Raw genomic sequence first — 19,206 nt, 5'->3', positions numbered from 1 at the left:
TTTGGGTCCAGGGACCCAGGGGTGTGTTCTCACAGGTTTATCCATCCCACCTTCGCTTTGGGGGCCCAGAGCTGAGCTCAAGCAGCTGTGACTTGGTTGGCTTTCTCAAGTTCTCCTGTTTGTTCTTGAGAATCTGTTGTGGTTACAGCTGTCAGGCCAACACAGCAGCCGTTGTGGCACCGAGGGCTTTTATGCAGTCGGAGGATGCACTAAGTATTATAACGCAGCTTTATTGTATCTGCTCCAGGGATGAGTTGTCTTCCCAGGTGTGGGGTTTAGCCTGTGCTGCCATTCCTGGTTTGAAAAGATTAGTTTTCTTTGTTCAAAGACCGTATAAAAATTAAAATGTGAATAGAATATGAGGCTGGAGAAGAGTAGCCTGTATTTGGCTTAATGTTTCTACTTCACACAGAACTTGTAGTTTCAGCAGTGATAGGCTTCAAAGAGGATGTGGTTTATGTTCATGCTATTCAAATGTCTCAAAACCAGTAACAGTCGATCTATTTCTCTGCCTGGGTTTTAAATGTTAAACCAAACTTGTGTTTTCTTTGTGTTTAACAACTACGAGCAAGGATTAGTTTTACAAGGATGGGAGCGCAGCGTTTGTCCAGCTGAGGGTTGTGTTTGCAGCGGTGATGGGCTGGGAACGTACCTGGTTAGTGTAAGAGGGGCCGATGGCTCTGCTGTGCCCGCGCTCTCCGTGTGACAACAGCGGCACGGTGGCTGTGAGCACCGTGCTTTCCCCGCAGAAACGGGGCGCCCAGACACGAAGCTACATCATTTCATTTTGTATGCTTCACTCATGCTCCTTCCTTTGAGAATGATATCAAATAGCTCATATCCCTAGTTTTTATTGTGTCCTTAACCGTTTTCTTTACTTTCCTGAATCCCATCAAATTTTGCTGATGTTGTGTGATCAGCACTGCAGTGTGTGAGCCAGTCAGCGTGAATACGTTGTAAGAATTTTAGATACATCATCTTTCCATCTTTACACATTGCATCATCTTGCTGGCCATTTTCATACACCTGTCAGCTGTAACGGATCCCCTTCCTGAGATGACGCAGTTCATTTAGATTACTACAGGTTCTATGAGTATCTTGGGGTTTTTCCTCCAAAAATTTACTTACTCCTCCTTTGATGATTTACTTCATATTTTAGGTCTTTTGTTCTCTGGATTATATTTCTCTGAATTTCCACACAATTCTCTCTGATCTTAACTAAAATATTTAATATTTTACTGTTTGCTGCCTTCCAGTCTATCACTAAGCACTAAAATGCTCCCTACTTAGTACATGACCTTGCAGAATTTTTGCTGATTTCTTGCCTGATTACCATTTGGTTCTGTTCTTTGCCTTCTGTCCCATCCAGCATCAGAGTTATGCCAATTCTTTGTTTTTTAAACAATAGCCAAATAATTTTTAGAAGCCTTTTGTTGCAAATCTCTCAAAGTGTGAGTGAACTCTTAGCAACAAACTTTCTTTTCTTCCAGTTCTTTTTATCGATGTATTCAAAGAATTCTAGTGGGTTTGCGAGATCTTCTTTTCCCCTCCAGGTGCTGATCAGACTATGACCTTCCCAGCATCATCTTATTCTTCTTGAACGGCATTTTCAACCAAATTGAGAAACAAATGCGAGTTTACAAACATTCTTACTGCTCTTTCAAAGTACAGATGTAACTTTTGCTTTCCAGGTCTTGGTATAATATCTGGGAGTTTTTTTGCCTTTTAAGTGGTAGTTCAGCTTGCTTTGCGACTGTGTCATCTTTTGTCATGTGCATGTATCATCTGGGTATGGTAATCTTATCAGTGACTTTTAAATTATTGGTTTCTTACCATACCTTTTTATTGTTGTTGTTTTTAATGACGTTTCAGAGTCTGGTATTACCTCATGCCTGTTGTGTATGCCTTCTAAAAAAGTTGCTCTTTTCATTTAATGTCCATGCCACATGCGAGAATTTTACTTTTTATAATTTGTTGTTACTAATTCTATGCATTTTATTGAAATGTTGCTTTCTGGTGCTTACTATCACTGCATTATTTTCAGGAGCTTCCCTTCTCTGTGGATACTGAGTGGGATCACACTATGGCTATTGTTAATGAAGAGCTGTTGTCATTACCTCTTAACTCCTTTCTGTTGCAGAAGGATACCAATTTAGCCTCATGTATTCTAGAATTAACTGCTTCAGGAAGCAATAATTTAAATAGTTTACATGTGAATCTGTTTATTATCCTTTATGGTAGGGGTTCTCCCCGTCCCGGGATCAAACATTCTTTTACTCCTCATTTTGTTTCCTTGATCTTGCAGTGGGCATTATTATCTATACAAATTCATGTGCAGCTATAGATACAGACCATGAATTTGCTAACTTCTGTCGTTCTCTTTTTAACTGGCTGCCTCCATACCCAGTCTCACAGATTTACCTTTAGAGTTCATTGCAGGTGCAGCCGTATCTCATTGATGTTCTTGGCTATGCCCACGTAGTGTTAGTTTTGTTATGGCCGTTGTGCAATGTAAGGCATTCCAATTAATGTAATTTTGCTTTTGTCCTTTTTTGTTGTACTATTTCAGTCTCAGCAGCTAAACAGCTTTAACTAGCCCTAGCATGCTGATTACCTGGCTTTTTATATAGGTACCTGTGGTGGGTTAACCTTGGCTGCTGGCCAGTACAGTATATATTTGCCAAGACAATACAGGCAAAACCGTGATTATGAGAGACTGGAACCAAATGCTTTCCCCGGCTAACCCATCACCCCACTGCTGCCAGAGCAGAGTGGTTTGAGTATCCTGTGCCAAATAGGTATATTCAAGCTACGTGACCAGCTGTTATTTTGTTGGTTGTAATGAGACCATTTAAAAGTCTAAATCACCTGAAACTAGAAGCCTTGCTTTAGGACTCCATTTCTACGACTAGATTTCTTTAAGTGTCTAGGCTCATCCACTAAGAATATATGTTCATTTACTGGGATATCCTGTATATTCCCATATTTCTTTTTAGAAAGGCGCAAGTGATGTTCCACTTCCTTTGCGTGTCACTTATCTTCACACTTTTGCAAGGGATGCAGATTTAGTCTGATCAGAAACTACTATCAATTAGGTGTCTGGCCACAGGACGTTCCAGATGAAGACAAGCATTGCCTGTGTTTCGATTTAGATTTGAATTAGCTAAACATGCGTGAACCTGAAGCTTTTTCGCAAGCTGTAGTGTTATTTGTTCACAGCTATTTACAAAATTAATAAAAAAAGAGGTGGACAAGAGATGAAAAATCTCAAGTTGATCATAGGAGTTGCTGTTGGCTTTCAGAGGAAAACAGCTGCCTTGGTGGTGGAGAAAAAATAGAAATGATTCTTTGTGCAGAAAGTAATTTTTGCTAGAGGTGCAATTTTCATGAGCCTCATGAGATGATCTGAAATGGTGAGGACTGGCTAACATGCTGCAGGCAAATGTATAAAGGTCAGATTATATATTTTTTTTTTTTTCTTGTAGTGTCATCTAGACTGTCACAGACATCCTCCCCTCAGTCAGGCTGCCCGTCACCTTCCATCCAGACAGGCAAAGTCATCTCCTCATCCCAGAAGCACAGCAAGAAGGCACTTAAACAGGTAAGTAGCATAATCTGGAACCTAGTTTAGGGATCGTTGCAGTAATTTTATTTCTTGGGTAAATCATCTTTCAGTGAAGCTGCACTCTGCAGGGAAGTAATTCAGGACTTCCTGGCTGTCTCATAGTAAACAGGGTTTTGCTAAAACATCCCTCTTTCTCAAAGGTGATTCAAAATATTGCGCTATTTCGTTCTTTGCTTTTTCCCTAAATAAGCATCTGAACGTTTTTTTAATTATTATTTTAAAGAACAGATATAAGATGTCGTTTCTTTTCACCCAACCTTTTGATGACTGTGCTTAGTTTTCTACAGTCTGTTTTAATAAATGGAAGGTCTTTTTTGGAAAAGAATTAAATCCACTGACTTCTTCCCTAATTAGCGGCATACTTTCCCTTCCAAGGAATTCTGTGGGTGCAGTGTGTATGTATATATGGAGGGAAGAAGGGGAAGGAGAGCACACTGACTTTCCGTTGCACCTCTGTTGTGAGAGGAGGAGGAGGACTGATTATTTTCCATGCTTGGGGAGTGACTGTTGTGTAGATAGTGTTAATTGTGTACATGCAGGATGGAATGGGTAAGTGTTTGTACTTCAAATGATTTGTTTCTCCTAATGAAAAATGCAAGATGAATTAGTCCCCCGAGTGTCTTATTTGCAGGTGTTTCCCCAAATGCATTGTTTAGTTTTCCATGATCCTTAGAAAGGAAATGCTTTATCAGGATTAGATTTACTCCTTAGTAAAGTAAAAATCTGTAAGGACTTATGAATCAAGTTGCAGAGGAGGTGCTAGTCCAGGGATTACGGAAGCTTGTCACAGACAGATGAAATCATGTGTTCCAGATAGGATTTACCTTTTCCAGCCCAGCCTGTTTTCCTGACTTTTCCCAGCTGAGGAGCAGCACTCAGGATGACATTCAGCTAACAGAGATGGCTGTGGCACTGGGAAAAGGATCTGCAGTGAGAGAGAAGGATCTAATTAAGGCATATTATTGAGGAGAATATTACAGGGGAAGATAAGGCAACTGGATAAAATGGAGCTTTGTTTCCAGCAAGAGAGAGTTGAGTTGATGTCAAAATGAGATGCCAGCTTTAGGGAATCTTCTCTCCCTTTTCTTTTCCCACTTGGCTGGTTCTCAACAGAAGCATCAGTGTTACTGTGATGTTGCTTACTGCTGATAGCCACAATAAAGAAGCGAGATTGTGTTGTCACTTTAGGCAGATTTTCTTCTGAAGTTCAAAGTAAAGCTTCCTCTTTCATTTAAATAGTCAGAAAATTGCTTCTCGCTAATTCAGCAAGATACTAATTATACTCTTTGCTTTCCCTTCCTCATCCCTCTTTAAGCCTGGCTGGCAATCATTTCTCTCCAACATCCGCAAAGGCTTTTCTCTTTTAAGAGAGTGATCAAACAAACTCAGGGTTTGTTATAAACAGTCTTTTTTCCCCTTTCATGCTCAGCAGTTCCTCTTCATTTTCTCTGGTCTCTAGGTCCCTGTTTCCCCCAGAATCAGAGGTTGGAAGGGACCTCGGGGCAAACCCACACTCCATTTCCAAACCTACACTCCATCTATTTTTCTCCTCTCTTCCCAGCCTCTGTCCTTACATGCCTAATAATTTTCTACTTTTCATCTCTGAATTCCCCATGCTCCTGCTCCCACCAGCCTTCCCCCACCTTTATATTCATTCCCCTCTGTCTCTGCTCTCTCTCTCCTCCACTCCCCCGCTTTCTTACTCTGAGATGTCTACTTCCCAAGCATCCTTGTTCCACCGTTTTCACTGAACATAATGAAATATGTCAGAGCCAGTGAGTTCCAAAATTGAGACAGTGTTCTCAGTTTCATTGTTAATCTCATTGGTTTGGGGAAAAAAATCAGAAACCCTGAAAGAGAAATGAGGAACCACATAGAGGCCTTGATGTCTGCATAGCATACCTGTTTGTACTTAACAGTTCTGCAGCTCTCTGCAGGGCAAAAAGCTGTTTCTGATGGTCATCATCTTCCATCGCAACAGCTCCTCTCCTGAACTCAACTCTTGTGGCCCAGAGTAGAGCATCAAGCTGTAGTATAGTGAATAACTATACTACAGGAAAAAAAAGGTGTGGCCAAACAACACCATAACCATTCAATCGTTCCAACTTACCTGTCTGAAGTTTGCTCTAGCTTTGGACCAAATTAAGAACATTCCATGCCCAATCCTTTGCTTAATTTTACTTCCAGTGGAATTCTGCCATTTTGACCAAATACCACATCTTCCACCTCTTCCTAAACGTGGTTGCCGCTGTGGTCAGAAAAAGTTATAAGAAGTAGGTAAAATGAGCAAATATAGATAGCAGGAAGGAGACAGCAGTGTTATGAGTAGAATAGTAGGAAAAACATAAGATATTGAGGAGAAACAAGAATTAAAGAAGGCTCTCATATTTTTAATTATGTCTGTGACCCAGATTATTTTCTAGCATGCACTGGGGAAGACAGCTGGCTGGATTCAGCCCTCCTGTCTTAAGCGCTAAGTAATTATAATATTACTGGAGGGAAGAGAGAGCGGATTTCTGAGTGAGAACTTTTAACCCTGGAACACGACGCTGCCGCTATACTGACAATAAGTATCAGGTCCTTTAAGAAATAAGGATCAGGATTTAGTTCTTAAACACATCAGAGTTAAAACTGTAAAATACAGCCGAATAATATGGTGTACACTGGTGTGCCATCACCACACAGTATAGTAAGTAAGTAGATGGCTGCGTTCTTGTTGTGGTTTAACCCCAGCCAGCCACTGAGCACCACGCAGCCGCTCGCTCACCCCCCCGCCGGGTGGGATGGGGGAGAGAATCAGAAGAGTAAAAGTGAGAAAACTCGTGGGTTGAGATAAAGACAGTTTAATAGGGAAAGCAAAAGCCGCGCACGCAAGCAAAGCAAAACAAGGAATTCATTCACCACTTCCCATCGGCAGGCAGGTGTTCAGCCATCGCCAGGAAAGCAGGGCTCCATCACGCGTAACGGTGACTTGGGAAGACAAACGCCATCACTCTGAACGCCCCCCCCCCTTTCTTCTTCACCCAGCCTTATATGCTGAGCATGACGTCATATGGTATGGAATAGCCCATTGGCCAGCTGGGCCAGCCATCCTGGCCACGCTCCCTCCCAGCCCCCTGCACATCTGGCAGGGCATGGGAAGATGAAAAGTCCTTGACTAGCGTAAACATTACCTAGCAACAACCAAAACATCAGCGTGTTATCAACATTATTCTCACACTACATCCAAAACACAGCACTATACCAGTTAATAGGAAGAAAATCAACTCCATCCCAGCCAAAACCAGGACAGTTCTTTACAACCGTTTGGAAAAGTCCTGAGTTAGAGGTTTGCAATATCTGAATCTAAATTGGCAGAAACATGTCAGGGCTCATCTTGCTGGAAAAATGAAACCGTCATGGGGAGAAACCCCTTTGTTATAGTGAGTGCTGATACAAAAAACCACCACACTGAGACTCTGAAATTTATAATCCAGATCCAGAAAGATGGGTGGTTTCTCACCCATCGCTGGAAAAGGCAGGTGCTACTCTAATTCTTTCCTCTGATCCTCTCCAATCCACTGACTTCATCTCATCCTTACTTAGCTTGAGCGGTCATCCCAGTGCGATCAGAATTCACAGAATGACAGGAACGCAGACTGGTTGGGGTTAGAAGGAACATCTGGGGTCCCCCTCCCCTGCTCAAGCGGAGTCACCCAGAGCCAGTTGCCCAGGACCATGTCCAGACAGCTTCTGAATATCTCCAAGGAGGGAGACTCACAACTTCTCTGAGCAACCTGTGCCAGCGCTCGGTCACCCTCATAGTAAAAGTGTACCTTGAATTCAGATGGAATTTCTTATTTTGTGCCCGTTGCCTCTCGTCCTGTCACTGGGCACCACTGGGAAGAGCTTGGCTCCCTCTTCTTCATTCCCTCCCTGCAGGTATTTGTAGAGACGGATTCAATGCCCCTGAGCCCGCTCTGCTCCGGGCTGAGCAGTCCCAGCTCCCCCAGCCTCTCCTCACAGCAGAGGTGCTCCAGTCCCTCCAGCATCTCGGTGGCCCCTCGCTGGACTCTCTCCAGTCTGTCCACGTCCCTCTTGTGCTGGGGAGCCCAGCACTGGACCAGCACTCCCGGGTGGCCTCACCAGTGCTGAGCAGGGGGGAAGGATCACCTCCTTCAATCCAGATCTCATCATGGTGTTTTAAGATTAGAAATTACACGCTCTGCTCTGCTAAGGTTTACACCGTTGGCTTTCATCATCATCCATTACACTTTTATCTGTTGTCGCCACATACCTGGAATGAATAAGGCCAGGGACTGGGTTGGGCTGAACCCTACAAAAGCTCTCTTGAGAAATCTTGACATATAGTCAAATCTTGACAACTAGTCGCTTTGTCACCTTTTGTGCGAAGAAGGGAGCTGTACAATACAGACTTTTCCCCATTAGATGCCTCCCCGTGGGTTTTTAATATCGTTACCAGAGACCGTAGGCAGGTCCAGAGCAAGGAATGGGTGCTTGGGAGCAGCTCCCGGTCCTGCTGCCGTCACCGTTGTCATCCAGGTGGAGCTGACAGGGAGGAGCGTGCTGCTGACAAAAGGTCTTTGTTTAAATTGCAATTAAAGGAGGTGCTGATGGTACTGACTGAATGGCACCATTTTGAATTACGCTCTTTTTCAACTCTATAGAATAAAGTGGTGGTTTCCGCCCTCAACAGCAGGGTTTACCTCAGAGCTGCCCTTTGTGCAAACGCACCTGTGCGCTGAGGAACGTCTGCCCGCTGCGCGGGCGGCACAGCGCACCCAGCGAGAACAAAGGACAACTTAAAGGCAAGCGAAAGGAAAGTAACGCGCCCCTGCGCACGGGCCCAGAGGGAGTATCCAGGCAGCGCAGGTCAGGGTTAGAGAGGCTGGTGCTGGTGCTGGCGGAGGGATGTGCTGTGTCCCAGGGTCTCTGGAGAGACCCTCGGAGAGACCCTCCGCTGCCTCCAGCGGCTTCCACAGCCGTGGCGCCTGGGAGCTGCCCCCTGATTGGTGGGTGCGGGGTAGTCAGCGCTTTCCTGATTGGCTGGTTCCTGACAGAGGTGAGCTGCCCGAGTGGGGCCTTGCGTGGCTGGAGCTGAGGGGAGCCGGGCCTGGCGGCGCGGGCGCTTGAGGGGTGCTGGGCCTGGTGTGGGGTGTTATGGGGAGCTGGGCCTGGTGTGGGGTGTTATGGGGAGCTGGGCCTGGTGTGGGGTGTTATGGGGAGCTGGGCCTGGTGTGGGGTGTTATGGAGGAGCTGGGCCTGGTGTGGGGTGTTATGGGGGAGCTGGGCCTGGTGTGGGGTGTTATGGGGAGCTGGGCCTGGTGTGGGGTGTTATGGGGAGCTGGGCCTGGTGTGGGGTGTTATGGGGGAGCTGGGCCTGGTGTGGGGTGTCATGGAGGAGCTGGGCCTGGTGTGGGGTGTCATGGAGGAGCTGGGCCTGGTGTGGGGTGTTATGGGGAGCTGGGCCTGGTGTGGGGTGTTATGGGGCAGCTGGGCCTGGTGTGGGGTGTTATGGAGGAGTTGGGCCTGGTGTGGGGTGTTATGGGGGAGCTGGGCCTGGTGTGGGGTGTTATGGGGAGCTGGGCCTGGTGTGGGGTGTTATGGGGAGCTGGGCCTGGTGTGGGGTGTTATGGGGAGCTGGGCCTGGTGTGGGGTGTTATGGAGGAGTTGGGCCTGGTGTGGGGTGTCATGGGGAGCTGGGCCTGGTGTGGGGTGTCATGGAGGAGCTGGGCCTGGTGTGGGGTGTCATGGAGGAGCTGGGCCTGGTGTGGGGTGTTATGGGGAGCTGGGCCTGATGTGGGGTGTTATGGGGGAGCTGGGCCTGGTGTGGGGTGTTATGGGGGAGCTGGGCCTGGTGTGGGGTGTTATGGGGAGCTGGGCCTGGTGTGGGGTGTCATGGAGGAGCTGGGCCTGGTGTGGGGTGTTATGGAGGAGCTGGGCCTGGTGTGGGGTGTTATGGAGGAGCTGGGCCTGGTGTGGGGTGTTATGGAGGAGCTGGGCCTGGTGTGGGGTGTTATGGGGAGCTGAGCCTGGTGTGGGGTGTTATGGGGAGCTGGGCCTGGTGTGGGGTGTTATGGGGAGCTGGGCCTGGTGTGGGGTGTTATGGGGAGCTGGGCCTGGTGTGGGGTGTTATGGGGCAGCTGGGCCTGGTGTGGGGTGTTATGGGGAGCTGGGCCTGGTGTGGGGTGTCATGGAGGAGCTGGGCCTGGTGTGGGGTGTTATGGGGCAGCTGGGCCTGGTGTGGGTTGTTATGGGGGAGCTGGGCCTGGTGTGGGGTGTTATGGGGGAGCTGGGCCTGTTATGGGGGAGCTAAGGGATGCTGAGCCTGGTGTAGGGTGTTATGGAGGAGCTGGGACTGGTGTGGGGTGTTATGGGGGAGCTGGGCCTCTCCCCTTCCTCCTCCTCCCCAGTACTTACAAAGAGGTTATCGAGAAGACGGAGCCAGGCTCGTCACAATATGGTGAAGGAAGTGAGGAACAATGGGCATAAGTTGAATGGTATAAGGAAGAAAAGGACATAAGGAAAAGCTTTTTCTCCGTGAGGACAGTCCAGCACTGGAGCAGGGGCCCAGAGAGGTTGTGCTTTCTCCATCCTTGGAGTTTTCCAAGACCCGGCTGGCCAGGGCCCTGAGTGACCTGGTGGAGGCCAAGCTGCCCCTGCTGTGAGCCGGAGGTTGGACTGGAGACCTCCCGAGGTCCTTTCCCACCAGAATTATTCTGTGATTATGACAGGACTCAAATAAACTTAGATATATTAAAGAAACCCCCAAATGTTTATAACAGAGAACAGAAGTGCAAAGCTGACGCGGAATTTAAAAAGAGGGATCTAATGAATAATTGTTTCCTCCTCTTCCCACACATGCCTCAGCCACCACTGGCGTGGGCACCTCAGGGGCTGCGTGACCAAGAACTGAGGTGACACAATGAACAAAAGCAGAATTGTTTTACCTAAGTGAGAAAAATGCAGCAATTAAACGGCATACAGAATAGGTGAACTGAATATACAAAACCTTAAATATTTGAATTGATTTGCATAATGGCAGTATGGGATTTACACAACCTCTTGAACATACTAGTGGTCTTCATAGCCTAGTACTTTCTTGATGTTCACTGTTGCCTGCAGTTCATCTTCAAACCAAAGAAGAATTTGTAAAAGCTTTCTCGAACTTGTTTATGGATTTTTGTTACTTGTGTGAACGCCAGGTCTCTCTTTTTATCTTTCTTTTTTTTAAAAGCTTTTGACCTCAATAACAGGAGGTTAATTGTGCGCTGCAGAGGATACTTCCTCTTACTGATTTTCGATTTTGCTGTGTTTCAGTTTGGCCGAATGTTTTTTTAACCTGTGGTAGAAGTGGCTAAATAGGAACTATTTAATAAATTGGAAAATGGGAATCTAACGTCTCCATTCATTATCTGTATCCTTCTGTTGTCAGTCTCCCTCATTTGTGTCTTTACAAACTGAAAGTCAGTCTGTCTTCTGTTTTCCTCATGTGGCAGATTCTGCAAGTTCCTGCATATTTGTATTCTCTCTTCTAGTTCTAACTGTATCATTATTATTATTATTATTATTATTATTATTATTATTATTATTATTACCACTACTACTACTACTACTATTATTGTTGTTATTGTTGTTATTATTTAGGATAGTGGTGATCTCTAGTTAACAGTCCCACTCATTTGTATATATGCAGCGTAATATTTCCTATTACTTCCTATTTTGAAATTCCGCAATATACTTGATCTGTCATAATTTATTCTGCTGTTAAGTTTATTTGGATTTGGATTTCATTTTTTGAAAACAGGCACTTTGGTTTGGGTAAATGCTGCAGTTCAAGCAAATCGCCTTATTACTTTCTTGCCTTAGTGTCATTTGTGCCTTTTAGGCTGTGTTATGGTTGCCTTAACAGTCTTTTCTGAAACAAAGGATTTTATTTTCTTCCCTTTAGTGTTTTAATCTTTATCACTCTCCTAATTAAAAAAGTCTTTCCTAATGGGTAGCCTCTCTGTTGAAGGTTTTTAGTAAGTTGCTACTTGCTTCTCCAGGAGACAGAAATTAATTACATGATGGTACTTTTACTTTGAAGTTATTTGTCGAATTACTTCTTGAACCAACTCCGGATTTGGAATCTTTTCTCTTTGCATTCTCTAGAGATCACTTTTTCTGGAAACAAAACAACTTAAAATGTTCTGCAGCCATAACTTTTTACTTTAGATGCAAAGGTAGGAAATCTGTCTACTTGTAGTAGTGTATTTAAATAGACTGTATTGGCATCCCATGAGAACTGAATACGTTTCAGAAGTCGTTTTGAACTTTTGACGTAGTCAGAATCAGAACCCCACTATCGGTTGCTGTAAAACAAGTGGTTTGCACTGTGTGCTAATAATTTCTAAGAATATTTTGAATTTCTCTGTGCTCATGTTCTCCTGTCCTCTTCCCCAGGCCTTGAAACAGCAGCAGCAAAAGCAACAGCAGCAGCAATGCAGAGCAGGCATGCCTGTGTCCTCTAATCAGCATGTCCTTCTGAAGGCCGTCAAGGCAGCCAGCGACTCCACACCTGCAAAGTCCGGTACGTGGCAGTGACACTCCTATGTGTTCTTCTACTGTCGTGTCTCTTTAACTTGCCTTTTGTTGTTCTTAAGGGATGAGAGAAGAAAGTGCTCTTTTCATATGGCGTTCTTTTTGTTTCTGAAATAGTCTAGCTTCTATTTTCCTGGCTTTGATTTTATTAGGAATGCGTTCAGTTAAGAATAGATCTTGAATAGATCTTATTGTGCCATTGTCTAGTTAAAAAGCTTCTTTCTGTGATAAATGTCTTCCCCTATAGTTGCCTGTACTCTGTGGTCAGGTACTTCTCATGGCTAAGCAAATTAGGTGGTGTTTCTCTTAGGATTTATTTTTTCCCAAAGTGGCTTCTCATTCTGTAGTGTGACTTTCATGTCTTGTTCCAAAGATGTACGTTCTGATCTGAAAGATCCCCAAGAGGTTTCCAGCATTTATGCTGCATTAGAAATTAATGAGATCAGTGCTCTTCTCTTGTTCATTCAACAGTGCATTAGCTCCCTTGCCAGCAGCAGCATTTCACTAGTTACCATAAATCCTTGGTAGTTACTTCTAGCTAGTTTTCTCTAAATTCTTTTCAGCCTAACTGGTTTCCATTATAAGCTCCTGGTTCTGTGAGCGTGACTCAAGTTGTTTTCTTTTAGATGCAAGAAATGCCTCTGTATTTGTATAGACTGGTTTTCATGTTGTACAAGTAAATGACTTTGTCAACTAACGTTGTCATTATCTTATCAATCCACAACCTGTCAAGTCATCTGTAAACATCACCGGTAGTGGCTCTGTACCATCTCCCAGATAACTGAGCACCAATTTGCTTTTGTTCATACAGCAGAAATCAGAACAGTGGGCCTACCAAATCAAATCAAACACGTTGGGCCTGGTGACCTGTGTCCAACCCTGCTGATAACACGTGCATGAAGCAGCATGTAAAAGCAGGGTAGGCATGTAGAAGTGCTCTCCCAGAATTAAGCGTGTTGTGCTCTGGGACCTCCAAAGCAAGAGGAGGTGTTTTTGTATTTCACGGACTCGGTGGGATTTTCTTCAGTGGATTTGCCTAACCTGGGGGGTGGGAATGTTGACTTTGTAATGCCTTGTGGCAAACAACACACTGTAAAAAGGACTCATTTTTGTTTGGTTTGAGCCAGGCTCCTTATACTTTATTTGATTCATTCTAATTATCAAACAGGCAATGAACAGCTATTGTTTATTCAACAACTTCTTGCCACTCATTACTTTTGTAGACGTCTCTTTTTCAGTCTGAAGAGCCCTACTGTATTTTCCAATTCCTCATATGGAAAGCTATATGCTTTTTGCAATAGAGAATGAAAACCGTACACAGTATTCAGGGTGCAGATGCATTCTGAATCTGTATATAGCGTCAGTTTGGTATTCTATATTTTGTTCATATTTTCTTAATTATTATGCTTAATTCCTAGCATTCAGTTTGCTTTTTTTGACCCAGGCAAGAGCAGGCATTTTTCTAGGACTGTTGAGATTCTGAGACTCTTTCCTGAGTTGTCATTTTCTATTTTAGGGCCCAACAGTATGTATGTAAGGTTAGGGGAGTTCTTTTTGTACATCACTTCATGTTTCTGTACAGTGAATCCTGTCTGTTCTTTTATCACTCAGCCATTCATTGTCATTAAGTCCTTCTGCAGCTGTAATGGCGGGGGGTTAGGACCTAAGAAATAAACAGAATTTAGGAACACAGGGTTAGTGTATGGGGTATGGAGCAGGGAGAGGCAGGAGCAGGATCAGCAGCATTGCGTACAAGAGGAGAAGAGGGCTGGCTCTTTGAGGTTGAGATCTCTTCCAGAAAGCAACGATCTCCTCCTCTGCTTCACAATCTGCTGATTCTGGTCCTGCTTCACCGTCTTCTGCAACACGTACACAGTCCCTGTCTGTTTAAGCTGTGTGTACTTCTGAAGTCCCTGCCCTTACACGCCATCTGTTACACTAATTATCATGGGTAAAATGCTGTTCTATCTGTCAAACTCAGACACTTCTATGAGATGGAAATTCCCTCCCCCTCAATAATTATCCTGTTTTTCCATCCTTCCCCCTTGATGTACTTGACTGGTCCTGATTCATCTCAGAAAGATGATGATCATGAAAATGTAACTGTTGAGGAAGACGCAGCAAGAACGCTCATTCTGAAAGACTTCTGTCAGGTGTTCTCTCGCAGATGGAGTGGCTGAGTCTGGCAGTCATGAAGCTTGCCCAAAAAAAGGGAGAGAAAGCAATCAGATCACAACAAAATTACATCTCCAATCCCAAATCCTACCCTATTTGCAGTCTTCTTAAAAATGACTTTTTGGTAAAGCTGATAACATGGCTAATACCAAACCGTTACCTTACAGAAAGAAGGTGTGCCTTCATTGTTCTTATAGCATCTATTAACCTGATTCCAGTCCCAAAACTCCTTCCCCTTCTAAACAGTCAGTCCTTCAGCCAGCAAGCCTGTGCTTAGAATAAGAAACAACTGCATGTGGAGAGAGAAGCTGCATCTCTGCCACTGAGTTAATCATTGCCAAAGTCCTGGGCACAAGAACTGGAACTCAGTCAATCCATTCTGCTAAATTCCCTGACATAGCTTTGGCTCAGGACAAACTAGCAGTCTCCTAGGCAATCCTTGGCACGGCTTGGTGGTCAGCACAGGCCAAACATCATTCCCTGCAGGCAATTTGAATGTGGCCAACCCTGCCTGGGGGAGACAGAAAGTTTAAGGATGTGAACAGGCCAGTTTGTGCCAGTTGTTCTCAGGGCCAGAGGAATGCCCAAGGTCACCGTTCTGTTCACTGGTGTAGAAATAGCCAGAGAGGATTATACAACAGCAATAAGACAATATTAGCATGAAAAATATTTTGCTCTTGGATATTCTTGGTGTAATTATGTGAATGTTTAGCTGAAATTCAGTGGTGAGGTTAAGAAATTTCACAGAGCCATCAGAAACTAGGCCTAGGAGTACCCTTGAGAGCTCATCTAGTCCACTCTTTCCTCAGGGCAGGGGCTATGATGCATTCCTGACAGATGTTTTCTTCAGTCTGTTCTGAGAGATGCCATTCATGCAAAGACCAAAAATGTCCAGCAAGTCTTGCCCTTCCTGATTTGCTAACTTTATCCTTAAAATGTTTTTCTTAGCCTCCAATCAGAATGTTTTCTTGCTTCCTTGGGTTTAAACCCAAGATTTCCTGTCCTACCCACCACGGACACAGGGTGCAGGTTATTTGATTTCTTCTCCTTACCGCCTTTTACATAATTGGAGATGTTTCTTCATCTAATGCTGATTTTTCTTTATTATAAAATTATTTCTGTGTTTTAGCATGTTTGTTTATCCTTCCTTTCCAAATAGCTCTAAACAAATCCAAACCAAAACTAGACCAATCTGTCCTGGCTTGCTGGTTATATACTGCTGGAATGTTTCTTGTAACATCTGTTCAGACATACGTGAGGTTGCGGCTATGCGCCGTATATCCAATTGAAAGGAACAGGCATATTTATCAGCTGTACTTCATGCATCATTTAATAGCAGAGTAAGTATTTAACAGTTGATGAGGTTGCCTGTTGTTCCCAGGCAGCTTTGTAGTGCAGACCCTTTCAAAAAGGTTAAGGGGAAAAAGGTTAATATCATCTTGCTTGTTTGAAATTCAGTCCTAAGCTGTGCTTGTGCCCTTTACACCTAGGCTGGTGTGGTCTGAGAAGGAAGCCAAAATTAATCCAGTAGAAAATTACACATTTCCCATGAAGTGTGTATTAAGAAAAATACAGTGCCAGATGTATGAAATCTTTAGCATAAAATGATAGTTTAAAAGCCTTTTGCAATTTCTCTGCTAACTAGGCTTAAACCTGAATGCTTCATTAGCACCACAGGCAGATAGCGTTCCTGGAGGACCCCATCTCCTCATCTCCCTGCCCCAGGAGGAATGGCATCTTCACTTAGGGAAGTAGGAACAGGGGAGACCTAAGAGGGACTGAAACAGGTAGGATGTTTTGTAAGATTGTTCGCTAACATAGAGTAATTATGAAAATAGACCAGTGGAGTAAGTAATCCAAACTCGTGTTACTTAGAGTACTTAAAGTATTGTTTGGTGTCTTTATCTTGTGATCATTAGAATCTTGGGATTCTAATGAGGCTTTTGCCTTTCCTGGGTATGGCCAGGATCCTGCTGCTGGAGGCCTGCTGTCTGGCCTTTCCCAGGCACTGCATGTCAGGCCTCTGGGGCAGGAGGTCACTCTCTTATTTTGGTTTCTCTCCTTATTTTGGTTTCACACTTCCCAAACTATTGCCACATCCACTTTAATCATGGGTGAACTATTTTCTTCCAGCATCTCTATTTAATTTTTGTTACTGTTTTTTTTCTCTCTGACTTCAACTTATCCAGCCTTTTTAGTACTAGTCTGAAAATGTGTTAGAATCATAGGACCATTCATGTTGATAGGGACCTTGGGGAGGTCTCTTAAGTCCAACCTCCAGCTCAAAGCAGGGGCACCTTGGCCTCCACCAGGTCGCTCAGGGCTCTGGCCAGTCAGATCTTTGAAAACCTCCAAGGATGGAGGTGGCACAACCTCCCCGGGCCTCTGCTCCATTGCAGACTGTCCTCATGGGGATAAAACGTTTCCTTATATCCTGGCTGACTCTTGCCTGTTTTTTCTTGTCCTCCTGCCTTGCACCACTGTGACAAGCCTGGCTCCATCTTCCTGCTGGCCTCCTGGTAGGAACAGAGTAGTGACTACCAGGTCTTCCTCAGCCTTTTTTGTTCTCCAGCCTGATCAAGCCCTGGTCCCTCAGCCTCTCCTCACAGGGGAAGCACTGCAGTCCCCTGAGCATCCTGGTGGCCCTCGGCTGAGCTCGCTCCTGGTTTTTATGTCTTTCTTGTATTAGAGGCACCGGAACAGGACACAGAATCGAGATGTGGTCTAACGAGTGCTTAGCCAACGAGGGGGATAACGGCTTCTCTTGATCTGTTGGCTGTGGTCCTACAGCCCAGGATGCTGTTGGCCTTTGGTGCCAGGGCAGAAGTTCAGGTTGTGTCTGCCAGGACCCCCAGGTCCCTTCCAGCAGCGCCCCAGCCTGTATCGCTGCCAGGGGCTCCTCCTTCCCAGGGCAGGACTTTGCATTTGTCCTTGCTGAAGTCAAGGTAAATGGCATCTACCTCTCTTCCCTCATCGACAAATCCAGTAATTGGATCACAGAAGGCAATCAAGCTGGTCAGGCATGATTTACCCATGGTGAGTCCATGCTGACTGCTTCCAGTCATCATTATCTTCTTTGTGTGACAAGAAATGTGCTCCAAGAGGGGTCACTCCATGATTTTCCGAGGGAGAAAAGTGAAGCTAACCAGTCTGTATTTTCTCAGGTTGTCTGTTTGGCCCTTTTTGAAGATGTGTGCAACATTTGCCTTTCTAAGTTGTGGGGAATCTCCTGCAACCTTCATTTCTTTTCCAAGATGGTAGAGAGGCCTTGTAAGGACACTGGTGGGCTCCCCCAGGACCCTTGGGTTCAACTCATGTTGTCCCAGAGGCTTGTATGGGTAGAGACAACCTTCTTGACTTATCTTCCTTGCCTTGACTCATCTTTCCTGAAGAGTTGGCATCTATCCATGCCAGCATCCAACCATGTGGGCTCTCCTACCTTAAAGATTGTGAGGGACAGGAAGAAGTTAAGGATTGAACTCACTTTACATGTGGTCTCAGGAAAGCCGTATTCCTCCGCTCTTGCTATGGCCTTGTTCGACTGATGTAGGGTAGGAACAGTGTATGTTTATGCAGCCCCCAGTTAGACTGAACATTGATTACTGTAAAAGCCTTTGAATGTTACTGCAACCTGAGTGGTGTTTGTATGGTTTTTCATCAGCATCCATGGAGTCCTTTCTTCCCCTCCTATCCACATGATCGTACATAGAAATAGCTCACAGCCTGTCGCAAGTGAGTGATTTAGAGACCGCTTAAAGAATCACCATCAAAGGTATTAGCAGAAAGTGATTTTAATAGAGATTTATAAAAGCGCGACTTAACAGTTCGATGGTAAGGTTCATTCTATCACTTACTACACGGATGAAACATATAAGTGAAAATCAAGTTAAGAATTGATCTAGAATGATTTACATAGAGACCAAGTGCGAAAAGGGTAAGGGAGACCCTCCCATTGAGTCGCGAGGTTCAGGGAGGACCCGGCTGGATCCAATCTTAGTCTCAGACTTGGAGAACAGTTTACGTCTAATACAAAAAGAGTACGGAGACCTTCCTGTTGAGTTGTGAGGTTCAGAGTAGACCCCCTTGCTTTCTTAACTCCTTCTCAGAGAGGTGTCTAGGTGTGGCTGGATCCACTCCTAGTCCCAGATTTGGCCAACGGTTTATGCCTAAGGGATTAGATGTGTTTAGCAGCAGCCTAAGGTTCATTCACAGTTTTGAGGTGATTCACAAGATTTTAGCAGCACTTAATCATTGACTAATTTAACATTTACAAAGTAAGTTAGTAGAGTCTACTACAGTCACGACAGTAACTTAGTCACAGATTATGCTTACTACTAGTTCACACACACACACACACAGAGAAATATACATAAATGTACAAAAGGTACCTGTTAAAAATTCCCCTCGAGTTCCGTGAAGGAATATTCATGTAAAATGTCTTGGCATTTCTCTCAATGGGCAAGGGTTGAGCTTCGAGGAGTGAAGGGGTTCAGCCCAGGTCCCGTCGTCAGCTTTCAGCGACGGTCCTCCGAATATCGCAGGCTCAAGAGTTTGCGAGCTCTGAGAGGCGTCCCACTCAGAGGGAGATGCTGGGTGCAGCTGCTGCGGTCCAGGAGAGCTCAAAGGGCCTCACTCAGGACCACCGTTTATAGGGTCGCAAGATGGTTGGCTTTAGTCATCCGTAAATTTCCATCCTGGCCACAGTCCCAGGTGGTAATTACTAAAGATTCTCAAGGTTTCAGTAGTGTTTCACTTGAGCTACGACTCAGATAAGATGACACCTGGGTTGGGCAGTGGGAGCATGTTCCCAGCCTCGGCCGTGC

The 19,206-nt window shown here is 44.9% G+C and overlaps 1 long non-coding RNA gene across 2 annotated transcripts; it reads left to right on the top strand.

The window, feature by feature from the left end:
- The first annotated feature begins 2,155 nt into the window (after positions 1-2,155).
- On the top strand, positions 2,156-19,178 carry LOC142077562 (uncharacterized). 2 transcript variants are annotated; one of them, XR_012671910.1, is made up of 3 exons: positions 2,156-3,601; positions 12,071-12,197; positions 18,045-19,178. It is a non-coding gene; the product is annotated as an uncharacterized LOC142077562 (long non-coding RNA). The 2 variants fall into 2 exon arrangements; XR_012671911.1 differs by lacking the exon at positions 18,045-19,178 and adding an exon at positions 17,073-17,091.
- The last annotated feature ends 28 nt before the right edge of the window (positions 19,179-19,206 follow it).

This window comes from Calonectris borealis, unplaced genomic scaffold (genome assembly GCF_964195595.1).
Source record: "Calonectris borealis unplaced genomic scaffold, bCalBor7.hap1.2 HAP1_SCAFFOLD_304, whole genome shotgun sequence".
Taxonomy (NCBI): domain Eukaryota; kingdom Metazoa; phylum Chordata; class Aves; order Procellariiformes; family Procellariidae; genus Calonectris; species Calonectris borealis.
Note: the sequence above shows the minus strand (reverse complement) of the source record. Positions and strands in the feature narration are given on the sequence as shown.